The sequence below is a fragment of the Salvelinus alpinus genome, chromosome 24 (genome assembly GCF_045679555.1).
Source record: "Salvelinus alpinus chromosome 24, SLU_Salpinus.1, whole genome shotgun sequence".
NCBI lineage: Eukaryota > Metazoa > Chordata > Actinopteri > Salmoniformes > Salmonidae > Salvelinus > Salvelinus alpinus.
The window spans coordinates 4,024,771-4,041,826 of record NC_092109.1 but is presented as its reverse complement, the minus strand read 5'-3'; the positions used below and the strand labels follow the sequence as shown (position 1 = coordinate 4,041,826).

Below are 17,056 nucleotides of genomic sequence, written 5' to 3'. Positions count from 1 at the left end.
AGACAATACCTTGCGAGTTGGATATACATTTGCTCTTAGTTGGAGACCTGCAATATAGTGGGGTTGTTTGAATCCCACCGCTGCTGAATTTGCCAACCAGTGATTGCTGTTTCTGTCTCTACCAAAGGCCTGTACTCCAATTCCTTGCGATGTCAGGTTCTGTCATCTTAGGAACTCTACTTGCCTCCAGTCCGGTGTGACTGGGCATTTTGGCCTTACCGAGTCGGCAGGGTCTGTACTCCCGACAGCTCCTTCTACCAGCACTTCAAGGGGAGGCAAACTTGCCACATCCCGAGGTACTCCTTCGTTTCCAGTGTCCTGCGGGTAACTAACCGCGTAATGGCATCCTCAGAATGCCCCAAACGGGAGACTCTTCTGGCTTGGATAGATGGGATTACTGTGCCCAGCCCCGCTCCTGGCATCTCGAGTAAAGCAGCCCGTCACAGGTACACGGGCGAAGGTGAAGCCACACTTTCACCGCTTTCCTGATCATCCCATCGACGACTTTTGGCCCCAGCCCGTCATGATCCGCCTGATATACTGTCCTTGGAATTGCGTGGACATTCAACATCCTCACCTTCTGTGAAGGCTTCAGCGGTGACCACCCAATCAATCTAATCCAGTTACAGAGTCGTTCAACAGGTTCTGGCTTCATAATGCCATACCACGGACTCACCCTCAAGCCCGACCATGTGTAGCTCTTCATCACCCATTATCCAGGGCTTACAGAGGTTGATCGAACACGCTCCCCGAACTTTTTGAATGAGAAAACCGTGGCACTATCTGGTCTGAATTCTCCCAGAATCAGGATATTGTGCGCCATGCCCTCCCAAGAACCGATCACCAAGACTAGATCATCAGCAAAGGCCAAGGTTGCGATCTGACGATCGTCCAGTTTGTACTCCAAGCCGTAGCGTTCGAGGGTGTGAAACACTGGATCTCCCTGTTTAACCCCTACCCTACCCTCATGTCAACGGGAGGGGACAGCTCTCCGTTGACTGTCATCACGGTGTACGAGTCACCTACGAGTCCAACGATATGTTCATCAGGTCCTCTCTGCCTGAGTACCTACAAGATGTGCAAAATCAACCAACACCACGTCCTAGTCAGCTTGATTAATCCTCCCAAGATCATCACATTTTCTGAACATCCAGGTGAGGAAACAAATCCTCTCTGTGGGTTGATGGGACATGCCCTCGCCAGCCTGTGTGTCAGAATGCAAGAGTATAGCCTCAACACCACTGACCCGATAGTAAGAGGCCTCCACCCAGACACCTGGGTGAGTAAAATCGGATCATCGGTCTTGGGTATCAAAGACCTCTTAACGGGACCAGGCAGTGTACCCGAAGTCAACCATATGGAAAAGGTATCGGCCAGTTTCGCACCAGAGGGATCCCATTCAAGCAGTGCCGTTTTTGTTATCCCAGCTGCTGTACCATTTTTGATTGCCCTAAGGTTCTCACATACTTCGGCTGCTGAGATAAGCGCTATCTGCATCCCTTGAGTTGAACTGACCAAGTCCATAATATTTTTCTGTCACCTCCCACCGACTCTTGAATTACAACGCAACCTCGAGGTGGAGAGACAGAATATACACTGCTCAAAAAAATAAAGAGAACACTAAAATACATCCTAGATCTGAATGAATGAAACATTCTTATTAAATACTTTTTTCTTTACATAGTTGAATGTGCTGACTACAAAATCACACAAATTATCAATGGAAATCAAATTTATCAACCCATGGAGGTCTGGATTTGGAGTCACACTCAAAATTAAAGTGGAAAACCACACTACAGGCTGATCCAACTTTGATGTAATGTCCTTAAAACAAGTCAAAATGAGGCTCAGTAGTGTGTGTGGCCTCCACGTGCCTGTATGACCTCCCTACAACGCCTGGGCATGCTCCTGATGAGGTGGCGGATAGTCTCCTGAGGGATCTCCTCCCAGACCTGGACTAAAGCATCCGCCAACTCCTGGACAGTCTGTGGTGCAACGTGGCGTTGGTGGATGGAGCGAGACATGATGTCCCAGATGTGCTCAATTGGATTCAGGTCTGGGGAACGGGCGGACCAGTCCATAGCATCAATGCCTTCCTCTTGCAGGAACTGCTGACACACTCCAGCCACATGAGGTCTAGCATTGTCTTGCATTAGAAAGAACCCAGGGCCAGCATATGGTCTCACAAGGGGTCTGAGGATCTCATCTCGGTACCTAATGGCAGTCAGGCTACCTCTGGCGAGCACATGGAGGGCTGTGCGGCCCCACAAAGAAATGCCACCCCACACCATGACTGACCCACCGCCAAACCGGTCATGCTGGAGGATGTTGCAGGCAGCAGAACGTTCTCCACAGCGTCTCCAGACTCTGTCACATGTGCCCATTGTGAACCTGCTTTCATCTGTGAAGAGCACAGGGTGCCAGTGGCGAATTTGCCAATCTTGGTGTTCTCTGGCAAATGCCAAACGTCCTGCACGGTGTTGGGCTGTAAGCACAACCCCCACCTGTGGACGTCGGGCCCTCATACCACCCTCATGGAGTCTGTTTCTGACCGTTTGAGCAGACACATGCACATTTGTGGCCTGCTGGAGGTAATTTTGCAGGGCTCTGGCAGTGCTCCTCCTTGCACAAAGGCGGAGGTAGCGGTCCTGCTGCTGGGTTGTTGCCCTCCTACGGCCTCCTCCACGTCTCCTGATGTACTGGCCTGTCTCCTGGTAGCGCCTCCATGCTCTGGACACTACGCTGACAGACACAGCAAACCTTCTTGCCACAGCTCGCATTGATGTGCCATCCTGGATGAGCCTCACTACCTGAGCCACTTGTGCGGGTTGTAGACTCCGTCTCATGCTACCACTAGAGTGAAAGCACCGCCAGCATTCAAAAGTGACCAAAACATCAGCCAGGAAGCATAGGAACTGAGAAGTGGTCTGTGGTCACCACCTGCAGAACCACTCCTTTATTGGGGGTGTCTTGCTAATTGCCTATAATTTCCACCTTTTGTCTATTCCATTTGCACAACAGCATGTGAAATTTATTGTCAATCAGTGTTGCTTCCTAAGTGGACAGTTTGATTTCACAGAAGTGTGATTGACTTGGAGTTACATTGTGTTGTTTAAGTGTTCCCTTTATTTTTTTGAGCAGTGTATTACAGTACAGTAAAAGATTGAGACAGTATGCAAGATCACACTGCTAAAGTGAATACATACCTCTGCATAATCATGCCACAGTCGTTTTCGGAATTGCGCTCGAAAGGCACTCGATAAATTTGCTTCATTTGAATATGTTTTTTTTTTAGGATGCGTGCCAGTGTTGATGTTGAGACCTGATGGATATCGTTGAAAATGGCGTGGTTATTGACAATGTTAGCTTGGAGCTGCTTGAGTGTTATAGCATTGTTGGCCAAAACCATGTTTACTATCTCCCTCTCTTGCTGTTCTGTGAACATAGGAGGCCTTCCCCCTTGTCGTCCCTGACCCTCAATCCTATGTAGAAAAAAACAGTATACAGTAAATTCACAGGAAAAGGTAACAGAAGTGCTGATAGTGCATAGAATACAGTACTGTAAGCAGTTACTGAAACCGTGCAGATGTTTTTGATATGATATTTTTACAATACCTATTTTCCAGTCAATGTTCTCATCACACTTGCCGCTGTACTCGCAGTCCAGCTTCCCTCAGCGTCAGACCAGTGTTGCGCGTTTCTCATTTGTCAGATTCGGTCCTCTTTGAGCACCTTCTTGTCTTCCCCTTCCTCCTCGTCCTCCTCGTCTTAATCTTTCTCTGACTCTTTCCATTGAGCTTGAAGACCGATGAACTCACCTGCTGCTTTTTATAGTGCTTATACACCTGATTTGTGTGTCTACAATTAAGCAAACGAGTGTTTGCACACCTGATGACTGTGTTGAACCAATTGGTTGGACGGTGTGGGAATTTGACAGTCAGTGCTTTGGTATTGCAAGGACGTGACTTCATGATAGATTTTTGTGTGTAATGTATGTTAAGTGTTTTGCAAATCACTGTGTGTAGAGTTTTGCAACAAGTGTGAGGTTGACAATGTGCTTATAGTTGTGCAAATATGGGCTGATGTTTTGCTTCTTGAGTGTAAGGTTTTGCTAATAGTGTACTACTTTTAATTTTAGTGTGTAAGCAATCCAAAAAAACTAAAACCCTCCATCCCCCTTTTCACACTTCCCTCATCTCTAAGTGTTATAGTTGTATCATCTGCATATTGATTAATCAAACTGTACACAGTTTATCTTTTTTAAAGAAAGCTGCTAAAGATTCTACTGATATGACATATAGTAAAGCTAAAAAAGGGCACCCCTGTCTTACAGATCTCTCCAGAATAAAATAATCAGTTAAAACCCCATTACACTTCACCCTACTTTTTGCCTAATATAATAATTTTATTACCAAAACCCATATTTTTCCATTGCCCTAAACAAAATAATTTTCCACCCGATCAGAAGCTTTATTTAAAACAATTCCCCCTATCTTATCCATCACATCTCTAATCGAATCAGCTATATCTCTACCAGGCACACTTTAATTCTGTGTAGGTGCTATAATTTAAAACTTTCTCCGTCCTATTTGCTAGTATTTTAGCTAAAATCTTATTTAAATTCAATAAACTAATTGGCCTATAATTCTACAGTTTCAACCTACTCCCCTTATTTTTATATACAATTGTTATCAACCCTGTCACCATAGATTCCCCGAAACACTATTGTTATCCTCCAAATATTGATGAACTTCCAATAAAATAGGTGCTAAAAGACTTCCATATATTTTATAGAATGTATGAAATTCCATCTTCTTGTCACGATCGTCTTGAGGATAATGAGTGGACCAAGGCGCAGCGTGTGAAAAATACATTCTCTTTATTAGAGATGAGAGAAACACGAAACGAATACTTAAAACAAAACAACAAACGACCGTGAAGCTACAAACGTAAGTGCAATACAAAAGCTACAAACGTTCTACATAGACAATTACCCACAAACGCATAATGCCTATGGCTGCCAATCAGAGACAAATTAAAGACAGCTGTCTCTGATTGAGAACCACTCAGGCAACCATAGACATACCTAGACACATTCACTAAACCCAACACCCCCTTTACCATATAACCACCCAAGACGAGACAAAACACATACATTCCCCATGTCACACCCTGACCTAACTAAAATAATAAAGAAAACAAAGAATACTAAGGCCAGGGCGTGACAGTACCCCCCCCCAAAGGTGCCGACTCCGGCCGCAAAACCTAACACAGAAGGGGAGGGTCCGGGGTGGGCCTTCCTATGGCGGCGGCTCGGGTGCGGAACGTGACCCCCACTCCACCATTGTCAATACCAGCTTTGGTGTCTCTGGTAGATCCTGGCTGGCTGGCGGCTCTGGCTGCTCATGGCTGGCTGGCGACTCTGGCTGCTCATGGCTGGCTGGCGACTCTGGCTGCTCATGGCTGGCTGGCGACTCTGGCTGCTCCTGGCTGGCTGGCGACTCTGGCTGCTCCTGGCTGGCTGGCGACTCTGGCTGGCTGGCGACTCTGGCTGGCTGGCGACTCTGGCTGGCGGAAGGCGCTGGCTGCTCCTGGCTGGCTGGCGGAAGGCTCTGGCTGCTCCTGGCTGGCTGGCGGAAGGCTCTGGCGGCTCCTGTCTGGCAGACCGTTCTGAAGGCTCAGTACAGACGGGCAGTTCAGGCGCCGCTGGGCAGACGGCAGACTCTGGCCGGCTGAGGCGCACTGAAGGATAGTGCGGGGAGAAGGAACAGGGCATACTGGACCCTGGAGACGCACATTAGGCCTAGTGCGTGGTGCCGGCACTGGTGGTACCGGGCTGGGGACACGCATCTCAGGGCTAGTGCGGGGAGCAGCAACAGGACGCACAGGACGCTTGGTGCGTGGTGCCGGAACTGGTGGTACCGGGCTGGAGACACGCACCATAGGGCGAGTGCGTGGAGGAGGAACAGGGCTCTGGAAACACACTGGAAGCCTGGTGCGTGGTGTAGGCACTGGTGGTACTGGGCTGGGGCGGGGAGGTGGCGCCGGAAATACCGGACCGTGCAGGCGTACTGGCTCCCTTGAGCACTGAGCCTGCCCAACCTTACCTGGTTGTATGCTCCCCGTAGCCCGACCAGTGCGGGGAGGTGGAATAACCCGCACTGGGCTGTTTAGGCGAACCGGGGACACCATGCGTAAGGCTGGTGCCATGTATGCCGGCCCGAGGAGACGCACTGGAGGCCAGATGCGTTGGGCCGGCTTCATGACATCCGGCTCAATGCTCAATCTAGCCCTGCCAGTGCGGGGAGGTGGAATAACCCGCACCGGGCTATGCACAGGTACAGGAGACACCGTGCGCTCTACCACATAACACGGTGTCTGCCCGTACTTTCGCGCTCCACGGTAAGCTCGGGGAGTTGGCGCATATCTTCCTTGCATATCTAATACTAAAGTCTTATTTCTTTAACATTTTCCCACCATTGACACTTATCATTCCCTTTATGCTTATCTTCCATTTCATATTCTATCAATGATTTAAGTTGTTTCCCATATTCCTCCTACTAAAAACCCTGCATTCATACACCATATTCCACCCCTGTTCTTTCCTTATCTAAACCCACCGAAAATGTTAAACCTGCATGATCACTAAAAGTTGTAAAAACATACTTAATTTCTTACATAAAATTCCTTGACCCTTTTACTAAAACCAGATCTATCCTCGTTTGTTTCAATTCCCCTAAAACCACCTGCCTTCTAGAAAATTAATATTTTGTCTGGATTTATCCCTCCATATGTCTATAATTCATTTTCCCTCTCTACCCCCTTTTACTCCCCAATTTCGTGGTATCCAATTGTTAGTAGTTACTATCTTGTCTCATTGCTGCAACTCCCGTACGGACTCTGGAGAGGCGAAGGTCGAGAGCCATAGGTACTCCGAAACGCAACCCAACCAAGCCGCACTGCTTAACACAGCGCGCATCCAACCCGGAAGCCAGCCGCACCAATGTGTCGGAGGAAACACCGTACACATTGAGACCTGGTCAGCGTGCACTGCGCCCAGCCCGCCACAGGAGTGCGCGATGAGACAAGGATATCCCCGCCAGCCAAACCCTCCCTAACCCGGACGACGCTGGGCCAATTGTGCGCTGCCCCAGTTGCGGCAGAGTTGAGCCCGAACCCAGAGTCTCTGGTGGCACTGCATGTTTTACATTTTCCACCACATCCTTCCTCAACAAAATTGCAACTCCACTTGAATTCCCCCTACCATTATTTACAAAAATAAAATCTCTCCAAATTTTGTTTTACTTCTACAATACAGTGATTGTCCCAATGTGTCTCTTGTAGACATACAATATCCGAATTCTTCCTTTGCACTATACTTTGAAATGTTCCCATTGTCCTTAACCCATTACATTAAATAATAGAGATATAAAACACACATTGTCCTCTATCTGTTTTCATGTTTCCCTCTGCTGTCCTTTCTCGCATCTGCCGCCGCTTTCCTCTTCCTGTAGCCTTCCCTTGTTCTATCTACCTTTTTCAAATTCTTCTGAATCAGAAATCGACTCTAATTCCATTTCGTCTAACCAACTCATTTTCTTCTGTCCCGTATTTGTTGTGCTCCCTGTGTCCATCTCCTGTATAGTTGTCATCGTCCCTCTCCCCTCCATTTCACTTCCTCCCGGGGTACTCAAAACCTGCGAGTCCTCAGTGCTTCCACCCAGCCCAATCTTTCCCTCTTCTCATCCGAGTCCATACTGCTCCCGATGTCATCCGGCCTTTGCTCCATCTTCTCCTCTCTCCACCCTTCACCACGTCCTCTTCTCCATCTTCTTGCTGTGATACAGCTTCTTCACAGACCAGTTCCTGACTCCCCTCCACAACCTCTTCACAGTTGCACTCTTCTGGTCTCAATCGGCATCCACCGCAAATTGCCCTTTCCTTCCCTCCTTACTTACTTATTTTGTTGCAGTGTCATGTACACATTTAACGTGGCGTTAAATACAAAACAAGATTGACAATACAACTTTCAATAACAGTCACGCACCAATAAATTAAATTAAATTTAAAATTTAAAATGTAAAAAGAAGAAGAAAAAAAAACTAGCCTGCTGGCCTTACGGGGTCAAAGGGAACATTTGCCCGAGCTATTTAAGAGGGATATCACACCTGGCACAAATGATTGTCTCGTTCTATTTTTCCTGCTGAGGGGTGCCCTATACCTGCGCCCAGAGGGGAGTAATTCAAAGTCCAGGTACAGGGGGTGACTTGGGTCTAAAATGATTTTGTGAGCCTTACGGAGGGCCCTGACCTTAAAAATCTCATCCAGGCCTGTCTGTTTGACTCCAAGTACCTTGCTTGCTGTGGTAATAATCCTTCTCAGCATGTTTCTCTGACTGACAGTGGCATTGCCAAACCAACAAACAATACAAAAAGTTAAAATACTCTCAATAAAGGATTTGTAAAACAGAGTCAATATAGTACAGTCTATATTAAAAGAACCCAACTTTTTTAGAAAGTACAGTCTCTGTTGGCTCTTTTTGCTCTCCGACACATTCCCTTGCATAATGTCCTTGCTTACCGCATTTGAAACATTTGAATTCAGGGCAGTCTTTTACTATGTGTCCAGGCTGAAAACATAGCCGACAGACCCTGACCTGCTTATCGTGGATCACCCGAAAGTACTCTCCACCCTCCTTTGTCTCAAATTTCGTTGAATACGGCAAAGATTGTACGGTGTCAGTGAACTTCACTTTGCAGTATCGCGTCCCATCCACTATCTCCGTCCCTGGCCAAACTCCTCCTGATATCTGAGACAGCAGCCACACCCCAGCTACGCAGCTTATCCATTATAGCGCTGTCCTCTATATATACCGGAAGGTTCATAAAAGAGACTGAGCTCATTAGCCATCACATCTCTCGCCATGATCCTTGTGTTTTTTATCATGAATCCATCCATTAAAAGTAAAATTCCCCTCATTAAACTTCCCAATATACATTACTACTGACTTCTCCATGTTAACCTTTGCACCTGAGGCTTTTCCATATATTTCAAAACACTCCATCACTCTTTCCTCATCTCTAACTGTTATAGTTGTACTGTCAGCATATTGATGAATCAAACTATACCCTCCTTGTGGAGTCTGTACACAATTTATACATTTTTTAAGGAATGCTGCTAAAGATTCTACTGATATATAGTAAAGCTGATAAAGGGCACCCCTGTCTCCAGATCTCTCAAGAATAAAATAATCAGTTAAAACCCCATTACACTTCACCCTACTTTTTGCCTTCTTATATAATTATTTTATTTCCAAAACCATATTTTTCCATCGCCCTAAACATAAAATCATGTTCCACCCTATCAAAAGCTTTATTTAAATCTATACTTAAAACAATTCCCCCCATCTTGTGTAGGTGCTATAATATAATTTAGAAGAAAAAGAAACGCACACCTATTTAGGCGAGGTGCTGGCTAGCGGAGTAGAAAACTTGAAAATAAAGGAGAGCCGCACAGATGCAAAAAATATTTAATTTACCAACGTTTCGACAGGCAAGCTGTCTTCATCAGGGTACAATCACAGACACTGCGGGATTACTCGTTTATATAGTGTCAAGACACACAGGTGTCTATAATCTTGGTTAATTTCTCAAATATTAAAATGGCATAGAAAGAGCAGTATACAATAAATACCATACGATCATAGACTCACTTAAGACAACACAAGCCTACAAAACAACCACAATGGCAAAGTCACAACAATCACAAGAATGGCTTCAGATCAAAGTCCACGTTGAGACCGAAGGGAGCAAGGGTCTTTAAGTTAAAGATCCAGGCAGCCTCTCGTTTTAACAATAAATTATCAAGGTCACCCCCTCTCCTAGGGAGGGTGACACGTTCAATGCCAATATAACGCAGAGACGAAATCGAGTGGCCTGCCTCCAAAAAGTAAAAAGCTATACTATTATTTAAAACTTCATAATATTTGCAAGTATTTTAGCTAAAATCTTAGTCTGAATTCAAAAAACTAATTGGACTATAATTCTACAGGTTCAACTTACTCCCCTTATTTTTATATACAATTGTTATCAGCCCTGTCACCATTGAGTCTAAAACACTATTGTTTTCCTCCATATATTGATGAACTTCCAATAAAATAGGTGCTAAAAGACTTCCATATATTTTATAGAATGTATGAAATTCATTCTTCTCCAGGACTCTTATTTAATTGTAAATCCTTAATCGCATCTTTAACTTCATTCACTTTTGTCCTCCACACTCCAAAAATCTCCTTTACACACCCCTCATCCACCTTCCCTTTCTTAAATAAATTCTTATTAAAATTCTGCACTGTTTGCAGTATCTCTACATAGTCATTGACAACTTCACCCTTTACATTTTCAATCTCTCTAATATACACTGCTCAAAAAAATAAAGGGAACACTTAAACAACACAATGTAACTCCAAGTCAATCACACTTCTGTGAAATCAAACTGTCCACTTAGGAAGCAACACTGATTGACTATAAATTTCACATGCTGTTGTGCAAATGGAATAGACAAAAGGTGGAAATTATAGACAATTAGCAAGACACCCCGAAATAAAGGAGTGATTCTGTAGGTGGTGACCACAGACCACTTCTCAGTTCCTATGCTTCCTGGCTGATGTTTTGGTCACTTTTGAATGCTGGCGGTGCTCTCACTCTAGTGGTAGCATGAGACGGAGTCTACAACCCACACAAGTGGCTCAGGTAGTGCAGCACATCCAGGATGGCACATCAATGCGAGCTGTGGCAAGAAGGTTTGCTGTGTCTGTCAGCGTAGTGTCCAGAGCATGGAGGCGCTACCAGGAGACATGCCAGTACATCAGGAGACGTGGAGGAGGCCGTAGGAGGGCAACAACCCAGCAGCAGGACCGCTACCTCCGCCTTTGTGCAAGGAGGAGCACTGCCAGAGCCCTGCAAAATGACCTCCAGCAGGCCACAAATGTGCATGTGTCAGCATATGGTCTCACAAGGGGTCTGAGGATCTCATCTCGGTACCTAATGGCAGTCAGGCTACCTCTGGCGAGCCCACGGAGGGCTGTGCGGCCCCACAAAGAAATGCCACCCCACACCATGACTGACCCACCGCCAAACCGGTCATGCTGGAGGATGTTGCAGGCAGCAGAACGTTCTCCACGGCGTCTCCAGACTCTGTCACGTCTGTCACATGTGCTCATGTGCTCAGTGTGAACCTGCTTTCATCTGTGAAGAGCACAGGGCGCCAGTGGCGAATTTGCCAATCTTGGTGTTCTCTGGCAAATGCCAAACGTCCTGCACGGTGTTGGGCTGTAAGCACAACCCCCACCTGTGGACGTCGGGCCCTCATACCACCCTCATGGAGTCTGTTTCTGACCGTTTGAGCAGACACATGCACATTTGTGGCCTGCTGGAGGTCATTTTGCAGGGCTCTGGCAGTGCTCCTCCTTGCACAAAGGCGGAGGTAGCGGTCCTGCCCTCCTACGGCCTCCTCCACGTCTCCTGATGTACTGGCATGTCTCCTGGTAGCGCCTCCATGCTCTGGACACTACGCTGACAGACACAGCAAACCTTCTTGCCACAGCTCGCATTGATGTGCCATCCTGGATGAGCTGCACTACCTGAGCCACTTGTGTGGGTTGTAGACTCCGTCTCATGCTACCACTAGAGTGAGAGCACCGCCAGCATTCAAAAGTGACCAAAACATCAGCCAGGAAGCATAGGAACTGAGAAGTGGTCTGTGGTCACCACCAGCAGAATCACTCCTTTATTGGGGGTGTCTTGCTAATTGCCTATAATTTCCACCTTTTGTCTATTCCATTTGCACAACAGCATGTGAAATTTATTGTCAATCAGTGTTGCTTCCTAAGTGGACAGTTTGATTTCACAGAAGTGTGATTGACTTGGAGTTACATTGTGTTGTTTAAGTGTTCCCTTTATTTTTTTGAGCAGTGTATGTTCCTCTGTTTACTCTTCTCTAAACCAAGAAAAAAGGAAGTGCATTTCTCCCCCTCCAGAACATACTTTGCCTTACTTTTGATAATTGCACACTTACACTTTTGTATATTATAATTAGGTTCACTATAACATTTCCTAATTTCTTATCTTTTCATCCTAAAACTCTTCTTCCTTGCATATCTGATACTAAATACTTTTATTTTTTCCTTAACATTTTCCCACCAATGACACTTTCATATTCTATCAATGCTTTAAGTTGTTTACCATGTTCCACCTCCTGTTCTTCCCATATTTGAACACTGCATGATCACTAAAAGTTGTAAAAACATACCTAATAACTTTCATAAAAGTCCAGAAGCCTTCTTTAACCAACACCAATTCTATCCCTGTTTGTTTTAAATTCACCTAACACCCACCTGCCTTCTAGAAAGTTCTCTTTTGTTTGGACTTATCCCTCCAAACATCTATAATTCCTTTTTCTAACATTAACTTCTTTAAAACCTCCCAAGATGAATCACTTCTAAAGGTAGCTCCTCTCGTCATATCAAGTCTGTCCATTTTAACATTAAAATCCCCAACCACAATACAATTTCCCTCACACTATTTTCCTAATCCTATTGTTACGCTCGTTGATGGAAGGATCGGACCAAGGTGCAGCGTGGTAGGCGTACATCTTTCTTTGTTTGATGACACCGAAAGAACAGCAAATACCAAAACGAAAACGCACAGTTCTGTAGGGCTGGAAAGCATCAGTACAAAAACAAGATCCCACAAACTAAGGTGGAAAAAAGGCTGCCTAAGTATGAGCCCCAATCAGAGACAACGATAGACAGCTGCCTCTGATTGGGAACCATACCCGGCCAACAAAGAAATAGAACACAGATTGCCCACCCTAGTCACACTAACCAAATAGAGAATTTAAAGGATCTCTAAGGTCAGGGTGTGACATGTATAAATAAATCCTTCCGCTCTATTTCATTATTAGGTGCATAAACATTTAGAATTCTAAAAACCATACTCATTAAAAATCTAAAATTAACATCCTCCCATTATCAGCATCTATATGTATTACATTATCCACCACAAAATTGCAACACCACTTGAATTCCCCCTACCATTATTTACAAAAATAAACTCCATATTTTTTTCACTTAATGTAATGTACAGTCATTGGCCCAGTGTGTCTCTTGTAGACACAAAATATAAAAATTCTTCATCTTAACTATACTTTGACATTTTTCCATTTTCCTTAAACCATTAACATTTATTGACATAAAATTAACCATTCCAATAAATAAGAGAACATATATTCTCATTGTCCTCTACATGTTTTCTCCCTCTGCCGTCCTTTTTCACATCCGCTGCTTTCCTCTTCCCTTGTTCCATCTTTTCAATATCTTCTGAATCAGAAATAGACTAATTCCATTTCTTCCAACCAACTCATTTTCTTCTGTCCCGTATCTTTTGTACTCCCTGGATCCATTTCAGTCTCTTGTATAGTTGTCAGTAACAAACTCCCCTCCATTTCACTACCTCCCGAGGTACTCACATGGGCTGACCTTCCCCCCATTACCTGTGAGTCACCAGTGCTTCCACTCAGCCCAATCTTTCCCTCTTGAAAGCTCCCTCTTTGTATCTCAGAATCCATACTGCTCCCGATATCATCCGGCCTCTGCTCCATCTTCTTCCTCTCTCCTCCTCTCCACCCTTCACCACGTCCTCTTCATCTGCTCGCGGTGATACAACTGCTTCGCTAAAAAGGTCCTGACTCCCTCCACAGCCAAAACCTCTCCACAATTGCACTCACCCGCTCTCATTCGGCATCCTCTGCAAAATTCCATTTCCTTCCCTCCAATACATTTCCTCACATAATGTCTTTGCTTCCCGCACTTAAAGCATTTAAATTCAGGGCAGTCCTTCAAGATGTGTCCAGGCTGAATACATAGCCTACAAACCCTGACCTGCTTATCATGAAATGACACGAAAGTACTCTCCAGTGTCTCAAATTTAGTAGAATACAGCAATGATTGCACAGTGTCAGTGAATTTAACTTTACAATAACACGTACCATCCACTATATCCGTCCCTGGCCAAACTCTCCTCCTGATATCCGAGACTGCAGCTACATCCCAGCTACGTAGCTTGTCTAGTATATATACACAGGAAGATTCATAAGAGACTGAGTTCATTAGTTACCACATCTCTCGCCATAATTCTTGTCCTTTATCATGAAGCCATCCATTATATGCTCCTTCCCTTTTCCATTGCTCATTGTAATCTCGTACTTTCTTTCGCCTTTCATTCTATAACCCACCACCTCTCCACACACCTTAATTGATCGTAATAATTCCATCGTCACCTTATCTTCTCCCGTCAACTCCACTGCCACCGTTATTTCTTTACTCCTTCGTTTCTTCTTTTGATCATTTTCCTTGTCCATTCCGTTTGTCGTTGTCCGTCATTGAAAAATAGAGACCCAAAAACTCTCCCCCAAGCAGCAAAACAAACTAATTCATCAAAAACCAAGATTACACTTCAAAATCCTTTGAATAAAACCCCAAAAAACACTCTCCTACACAGAGAGGGCGTATTCAGGCTGGTATGGCCGTAAGCGAGGGAACAACTCTTGGTACACCATATAAAGTCAGTCAGTCTGATAAACAGACATTGTATTTTCACCAATTAGATAAGCAGCTTGAACTTTGGGTCACTCAAAAAGTGGAAGAAATTAGCCATCACTTTGTAGCACAGATAGTTGGATGAAATACAAACAAACCTTGCTAACATTTCAAAGCCAGGAAACATTTCAGCCTTGTGGGAAAAAACGGGCAAATCCAATGACTTCTGACAAATACATCAGCAACAGTTTCCCGTGCAGTTATCCTACAAGACAGAATACACAAAAGCTCTGAATGTAGAAAACCTATAGAATTGTTCTGTGCTAAGGAGGAGCACATGTAAGGACAATTTCATATTGTAAGCATATGGGGCATGTACGACACGTCATGAGCAGGGGGGGTCAGAGCGGCTTTAACTAGCTCTTGATTGACGTACCAGTGTGGCATAAATACCATGCTGCATTTCGCAAAATGATGTTTCCACAAAATGCCAACAATGTTTTCACCTTTCAATTAAGCGTAACATTGGTCCACAAAGTCTTTCACGCCTGATTTCAAAGATCTCTATAAGCACGGTCAGCTGACTCATCCTCAAGCCTGACGCCAAGCAACGGTTTATCATTAAACAAGACTTGAGGGGAGAGCGCAAATGCAGTCCTCCACTACCAGAAACTAGGCAATCTTTGGGAAATTTGCAGGGGTCAGCACAGCCGGAATGCAATGGCTGAGCCTCGCCCTGAGTGAACCGCCCTCTTGATCACGGTATCTCCCTTGCCAGGTAAGTATGAATTGTACACATCGGTGGAGAGCCAGTGCCAACATTTTCAGCTGATGGTAACCACTTTGTGTTCTGATAATATCACATTGACCTGTGTTAAATGCCATTTAGGAACGCACTTGCAGACAGAGCAGTGAAAAAGTAGTTTATTTTGTTTACTAGATTATGTCAGCGAAACACTAGGTTCCCATCATGCAACACTGTAGAAATAATAACCAATGACTTTTTAATATCTTAACCTCCCCCAGTCTCTCCCCTGTGTGCTGCCCTTCTGGCAGCTTTATGGGACTGTTACAGCTGGTGAGCAATCAGCCCTTGATTACTCACCAATCCCCAATTAGTCCTGTCCGAAGAGCCCGTCGAGGCCTGGCACGTCCAGCAGATGGAGCCATCGCCTCGATGTATACTCCGTCTGTCACCAGGCCTACACGAGTCTCCCCCTGATGGCTGACCTGTACACCACAAAACATTTATTTAAACTTATTTAATCAACGAGCAGTTGAACAAGAGTTAGCACAAGGGGGATGAAGTTGTTGATGTCTGGCATCATGGGATTGGTGCCCACAGCGAAGTAAAATTCCTAATAACTCAGCAAAAAAAGAAACGTCCCTTTTTCAGGACCCTGTCTTTCAAAGATAAATCGTAAAAATCCAAATAACTTCACAGATCTTCATTGTAAAGGGTTTAAACACTATTTCCCATGCTTTTTCAATGAACAATAAACAATTAATGAACATGCACCTGTGGAACAGTCGTTAAGACACAAACAGCTTACAGACGGAAGGCAATTAAGGTCACAGTTATGAAAACTGATGACACTAAGTTCCTAAAATGATCCTCTCTTCCTAAAATTATCCGCCGCCAATGTTGCAACCCCTATCACTAGTCTGTTCAACCTCTCTTTTGTATCGTCTGAGATTCCTAAAGACTGGAAAGCAGCCGTGGTCATCCCCCTCTTCAAAGCGGGAGACACTCTAGACCCAAATTGTTGCAGACCTACGTCCATCCTGCCCTGCCCTTCTAAAGTCTTCGAAACCCAAGTGAACAAACAGATCACCGACCATTTCGAATCCCATCGTACCTTCTCCGCTATGCAATCTGGTTTCCGAGCTAGTCAAGGGTGCTCCTCAGTCACGCTCAATGTCCTAAACGATATCACAACCACCATCAATAAAAGACAGTACAGTGCAGCCATATTCATAGACCTGGCCAAGGCTTTTGACTCTGTCAATCACCGTATTCTTATCGGCAGACTCAATAGCCTTGGTTTCTCAAATGACTGCCTTGCCTGGTTCACTAACTACTTCTCAGATAGAGTTCAGTGTGTAAAATTGGAGGGCCTGTTGTCCGGACCTCTGGCAGTCTCTTTGAGGGTGCCACAGGGTTCAATTCTCGGGCAGACTATTTTCTCTGTATATATCAATGATGTTGCTCTTACTGCGGGTGATTCTTTGATCCACCTCTACGCAGACGACACCATTCTGTATACATCTGGCCTTTTTTTGGACACTGTGTTAACAAACTTCCAAACGAGCTTCAATGCCATACAACACTCCTTCCGTGGCCTCCAACTGCTCTTGAATGCTAGTAAAATGAAATGCATGCTCTTCAACCGATTGCTGCCCACACCCGCCTGCCTGACTAGCATCACTACTCTGGATGGTTCTGACTTAGAATATGTG

The 17,056-nt window shown here is 45.0% G+C and overlaps 1 pseudogene; it reads right to left on the bottom strand.

Annotated features, from left to right (window-relative positions):
• Positions 1–15,230: 15,230 nt before the first annotated feature.
• On the bottom strand, positions 15,231–15,382 carry LOC139552911 (U1 spliceosomal RNA; annotated as a pseudogene).
• Positions 15,383–17,056: the final 1,674 nt, after the last annotated feature.